This window comes from Dufourea novaeangliae, unplaced genomic scaffold (genome assembly GCF_001272555.1).
Source record: "Dufourea novaeangliae isolate 0120121106 unplaced genomic scaffold, ASM127255v1 scaffold155, whole genome shotgun sequence".
In the NCBI taxonomy this organism is placed as follows: Eukaryota; Metazoa; Arthropoda; class Insecta; order Hymenoptera; family Halictidae; genus Dufourea; species Dufourea novaeangliae.
The window spans coordinates 53,314-60,226 of NW_015374035.1; positions in this window are offsets into that span (position 1 = coordinate 53,314).

Sequence of the window (6,913 nt, forward strand, 5' to 3'; positions counted from 1 at the left end):
GGCAGGCCATCGAGGCGCGCCAGGATTCGCGCCTCCATGGCCGCGAACAGTCTCGCGACGTGCCGCTCGACGGCCCCCTCCACGTCCGCCATCGACACGGGGCGTTCCCCTACTGGGTCCGCCCCGCGCGACGGAGGCGAGGGAGGTGATCGCGGAGGCGACCGCAGCGGCTCGCGCGGGCCGCTGCCGCGGTGGCCGAGCCGCCACCTCTGGTTCGGGAGGCTCCGGCAACAGAGGCGCGGGCGGCGGCATACGGAGGGCCTCGGGGTTGGGGTCACCAACCGCCGACGGTCCCTCCATCGGCGTCGCCGTCATGGACACCTCCTGGGCCAACCGCGGGCCGGACAGCGCCTCCAGAGCGGAGAGCCGAACTCGGAGGTCCTTGACCTAATGTTTGAGCTCCAGCTCCCGGTCGGAGAGCATTGTCCGTTTCGCCTGTTCGGCCGCCGCGTGTTTGATTTGAAGGGCGGCCTCCCGGAGAGCTCGGACGTTGGTGCCCTTCAGGTTAGAAGAGCACCTCGCGACGCTCTCTATAACCTGGACGCTGTCTATGATGACAGCGCCCAGGTCAGGCGTCGGAGCGCGCCGCATCTCCTCGGCGACTTTGTCGTCTGAAGGCAGCCTTTTGCAGGACTTGTGGACCGGTCGTGGTGGCACCGACCGATCCATCAAGCCCCCCTCCTCCCGGAGGCGACGTTCTTGGAGCTCAAGCTCGATGAGCTTCCTCTTTGCCTCCGCCAGGCCGACGTATTCCCCGGTGGTGGGGGGTCTGCCTTTCTTTCGGCCCCTCCCGGCACTGGCGCTGGACATTATGGACGACGCCACCGACACCGTCGAGACTCTCGACGTGTCCGACTCTTCGCCGTCGCTCATGTCCATAGCCAGGTCGAGGTACCCGGCCCTGGCGGAACCCTCCAGGCCAGCCGACAGGCGCTGCAGCCTCACCACGGGGGCTCTGTTCGTCCTGGAGGCGGCCAGTCCCGAGGGACCCGGCATCGCCTCCGAAGGGTATCGCCCCTTCCCTCTCCAGTAGCAGCTAGAATTCCGGCGGCCTGGTGGTCCACCGCCGGATCCTCACGGACGTCAGATGACGACATGGGTGTGGCCCGCTCAACCACCACCCCCACGCCGGCTCCTGGGGTTCCGAGGGCCCCTGGAGCAGTAACCATACTCTCTTTGTTTGTGCTATTCATATTTTTATGTTTTTTGCACCCCGCCCGCTCCACAGTAGCAAATAGGGATCCGGTGGCCTGGGGGCTCACCAACCGGTCCTCACGGTCGTCAGATGACGACATGGGTGTGGCCCGCTCAACCACCACACCCACGCCGGCTCCTGGGGCTCCGAGTACCCCTGGAGCAGTAACTCCTTTACGGTCAACTACCGTAGCGCTACCACTCCAGATTATTTCAACGAGGTGAAAGACAATATCGATAGGAAATCATAAAAGTAAATCATCATAAAATAATATATAAATATAAAAAACAAAAAGTAATTATTTAATAATTTATTTATTAATTTTATTATAAATTGTAATTACGTATATTATTATTTTTTTATGTTTGTGTAAATTATAAATTATTTTTGACACTTTGATATTGTTTCTAACCTCATTGAAATAATCTGGAGTTGTCGCGGAACAGTAATCGACCGTAAGAGGGGTGCGCCTGGTTCTTTTACCATCTAGGGTTGATTTCACCCCTTCAACGTGGATGAGAGCTGCTAAAAAAAATACATATCGAATATTTTTATGAGAACTAAAATCTCAAAGCGTTGTATAAGAATCGGTGAATGTCAATTCGGGATGTTCCCTTGTGAGTCCACGTCTGCTACGAGGCCGAAGCAATTGAGTCGTAAATAACCGAAACGTCCGCTTCGGCTTCTGCTAAGGTGCTCGGACAGGGCCAAGCAGCGTCTCAATTTGTGCCTATGAAAATATTTTCCCTGCTCCTCGAGAAAACAACGTAGTTTCTGCTTTCTTTTTGTGCTGGTACGGTAAGTAATGGTACGGTACGTTGGTGGTCTTCTTCCCTTCGTACTCTTTCAAGCGCTTCGCTGAAACTGCTTTCGTTTGTTGCACTTCTGCAAATTACGTGTGTTCCTAGAACGCTGGATTCTTTTTATCTACAGCTTGTTACCGTGGTGGGAGTGAACTCACAATGTAACAATGGGAAACTACTTTTGAAGAGAGGATGTTCCTTCGGAAAAATTCTGTCAGTCGGTTAGCAATCGGGCGACAGATATGTTCAGTTCACAGGAGTATTACGCAATGTTCTGGTGGTACGCGCAGAATAACGGATAAGCAGCTGCTGCTGTGTAAGCGTTTGGCTACGTGAAATATCTGATAAATTGTAAACAATCGGCCCCTTTTGGGGCCACCAATTTTCGTAACGTAGGAACAATACGTTCGATTAAAAATACATTAAGTGATCGTGTCGAGTGATCAGTGTTAGTGGTCGTGTAGTGAAATGAATACATATTCGGTGTAGTAACCAGGTCGTACTTGACGTTACAATCCTTAACTTCGGCTGGTGGTATACCTGGGATCATCTGCGGACTGGGCGATACCCTGTCATAAACCGTTTCGGCAGTCCATGACCAGGATCGGTTCAGTGACCTAGTGGCACTGGTTTGCAAACTGTAGGTAAATTTCCGAAAGGGTGCGTTCTATTCAATTTATGGCTGACTATTCTTTTTTGATTTACTGCAAGCTATGACTTATTCTCGGTAATAATTCTGCAAGCTTCTATACCTAAGTTTTTCTTGAGGCCATTTAAAGAATCTTATTCATTATCAGTAACATTGTTGCCCGTTATTAAACTACGGATTTTTATGCCAAAACGGAACTACGATCACTGCTTGTTCATTCTCTGTTACATTACCTTTTAGTTAAGACGTTATTTGAAAAGGAAATTTACAAATTCCTTGGCCTCTCTCTTCAAATAATTATTAATTTTCATTCTGTTTAAAAAAATAGCTGTGTTTATTTTTTTACGTTATACATAATTTTCCTACATTTTTGCTGTCTGGAGCATAAATAGGAGATTAGGTTGCTATGTTCGAGATTAGGCTTGTAACCGCACTTTTGCAAATTCTTAAAAGAAGTGACGAAGGTATGCCGAATCTGTAGGGCGCTTACTCTACTTCCTACGTATCCTTGAATTATTCCCGCAGATATCGTAGAAATGCAGAATACGTGCCTTCGAGCACGGAAGCACGAAGAGTGAGGTGGGCTCGTTCAGAGAATTGTAGACAAAATACTGGTAAAATTGTATATTCTGTGTCGTGCCCTGAATACAACTATGCTTAGATTGTCGCGAAGAACGTTTCGATACTACGCGCTCTTTTGACTCACAGCTTGCACACCTTTACTGTGCAATACCCGCTCGTAACGCTATAATTCCGGTCAAGCTCACTGTATATCGGTCCTATCTAAAGATACCTTGACATCTGTTGCAGCCGATAATCCTGCGGATGAAATCGGGAGAACTTCTCGGGTGGAGACACACACTAGACCTTACTTAGTCCGCAGTACAAAAGATTCCGGTGAGAGGCACGCATACGTGGTCCCTGCACAGTTTTCTAGTACCGGTAGAAACGCATTGAATCGTATTTATGCCCCTATTCTACAATCTCTCACAATAACGAACGACATAACCGGGAAGACTTTGACAGGCCACGAAATGTGATCTGATCAGTTCTTCCATTGTCAGATCGAAATTGTGATTGATATCCGTTATTGATAAACAGTCCGAAATCATAGCAGTGGTTGCAAATCTTACTTACTCCTAACGTTGGGTGAGAATTATTCGTAAATTAGCCGTTCTTACTCTATTATGATATGGTGCTCCGAATTGGCACATATATTCGTGCTTTGAATGATAATTTCAATTATACCGTTACAATGTTTCCCGAATTCGTATCGGTGTCCGGTTCACCGTACACTACTAAAACCCAAATTTCACTTTATGACTTTATACACTTCCAATGGTTATTTCTAAATGTTTCTTTATATACTTGAATTTATATATGATTTTACTCTGGTGACTACTACGCTGTGATGTCCGATAGCCGCTACGGGTTCGATCTCGTATCGGCTGTGCCACGGCGCGGTTTGTGCTCGTGACTGCTCAGTTTCAGGCGCGTACGCGTGAAGATGTAAGAGGCGGTTTGACTCTGTACACCAAGTCGATTTGACTTCTCTACTACGTACCGTTTCTCGCCTAACGGACTCTATTCCCTATGCACGACTTATCAGGCAGCCGCGGTAATTATGTGGGATGCGGTAATTTAGTTGGAATACGTAATTTCGTGGATCCTCGCCCGACGTTCGTGGATCTTCGTGCAACGTTCGCGTGTCGCGAGGCTGTGGCGGTGGTGGGGATTCATACTGTCTATGAGAGTTACTACTACGGCCGCGTCGATATATTACGCAATATGTACGGTTACAAGCTCGAAGAAAGAGTTCGAAGGAGCACCTTCTTGATTTTGTATAACACAAACAGTTTATTGCGCTAACAAAATGTAGACGAATAAATAAACATAACAAAACTATAACTATTACAAAACCATACTTCGGAACACCGAAAAACGTATAAATGCAATTATCAAGACCGGAGCGTAGGTAATAAAACGGTAACAAATAGGGAGCACCCTTTGCTAATTCGCACGTTTCTAAATACGTTTCTAATATAATTAGGCAGTTATTAGCATAAAAACCAGTGCTAGCGGTCACATAGGCACCTCGCACAGCAACGGCCCTTTTGGTGAGAGTGAGAGCGCACTGTCAGCAATGTCCTGGCCGTTGTAACTGTACGAGGTGGCCCACAGGTGTCGGCACTATGATTACCAATGTAGCGTTGGGGAACGCTAGGGATATTACGTCCCGGCCACTGTAGCGCGGAGCTTAAATAATACTGCCACGTGTATGGAACAAAGACTTTATTGTCTACGAGTACGTGTACGTGCTGTAGCGGCAGCGGACAAGAAGGATCTCTCGCACGCAGGCGGCAACGCGATGCACGCGCCTCTTTCCCCTTGCTTGTCGAAAATATAATAGCATATGCTATGGTACAATATCTTGAAGGAGCGTGTTACTCTCACGTACTCAACTACCCAGAGTTTTCAGAAGTCGAAATTTATTTAACTAGAGTACAGAAATCCGAATATCAGCGACTGTTCCGATCGAACGTTAGAGGCGAAGTGTCTTCCCGAAGCTCCGACTTTTTCGAAGAAGCTCGCATAACCGGAAATTAATTGTCATTGGCTAATCAAGCGCGTAGGCGTCAGCCAATGAGCCGCTTCCTATTTGTCGAATCGCGCCACCTATTCCTTGCGCCCTTTGCGCGCTTTTCCAGGAATTGTGGGTGCGACTTCGCGGGGGAGACGTACCTGCTGGAAATTTGGCAACTCCGCGGAATTCCCTCCAGGCCCGAGGCGCGTGACGTGGCCGGTCGCAAGCCGCCGAGCCTCGCATCGTGGGCCCTTCGGAAACCCCGGGTTTATGACACCCGTATCTGCTATTGAGGCCGAAAACGAAAGTCTCGAAAGGAAAAACATGCGTTTACTAAAATTCTAAAGAATAACGGCTTTCTCAAAAATAGCATTGCTGGCGCGCGTGTCATAAACCGAGCCGACCATTTGCACGCCAAATGTTCGCATCCGTACGTACTGATGTTCCCTACAATCTTAATGAAATAAAACACAATATGATACGCTGCTTATCGCAAATTAACGAAACATACAATCTAATCACACAAGATATGCAATGCAATGAAACAAGACACACGATATAATGAAACAAGACATACAATATAACACGCTGCTTATTGCTAATTAACAAAACACACGATGTAATAAAACTAAATATACAATATAACACGCTGCTTATTGCTAATTAAACAAAACACACGATATAGTATCCTGTACAAATGAGTCCTTTTTTTTTTTTTTTTTCGCGGGGGAAATGCATTATGCACACCTCGGAGTCCTGGGGTGGGACTCCGAGGTAGTGTGGGACTCTCACCCACTAAAACCCCCTCGGCAGCCTTCTCGGGCGGAACTCGGCGGTGGCGGGATCTCGTATGAACGCACCGCCACCGCCGCGCCTGTGCTCCCCTTATCCGGGAGCCCGTTCCGTGGGGGCGATCGAAACGCCCCCCAGAGGTGACCGATACCCCGGTCACCCCCCTTCTCGACTCCGCCAGCGTCAGAGGACTGCGCTCCGACGCCGGCACTACCGGGTCGCTTTGGATGCAGCCGGGGACCCCACCCCGACTGCATCAGCGGTCCCGGCGGACACGCGCGCGAAGGCGGGAGCCACAGGTGCCGAAGCTGCGACTCCCAATGTCCACGCACGCGTCCGCCCATAGTACAAATGAGTCCTAAACTAACGCAGGCACTAAAACTAAGTTAGGGCACTGACGAGTGCGCACCGGGCGCGAACGTGACTCCTCTGCGCGAGTACGTTCTTAAATTAAGCGATCTCGACGTCGCGGACGAATCGTTGATCGCGTGCACGATTACATCCTCGAGATTATCCGGGACGAAATGCGCGGGTTTTAATAACTCGACGGAGACACTCCTGGCGGAACCGTTGAAGTCAATATTAAAGACGCGATCGTACACGCACTGCAAAATCTTGTGCGGACCTGAATAAGGCCTCTCGAGTGCCTTTTTTGCCACGTTTCGCGTGAAGACATGCGAACAATTGTGGAGTTCTTTGAAGTAGAACGCATGTTACGCATGCTTGTGCGCTACGGGCACCGGACGAACCCGACGGATGTACTCGCGGAATTCCTCGATGAAGAAATTTGGGTCGGGTGAAATATCATCCGGAAGGAAGAACTCACCGGGAACTCGCAAAGTGGTGCCGAACAGAAATTCTGCAGGGGAGGCATCAGTGTCCAGTCGCAC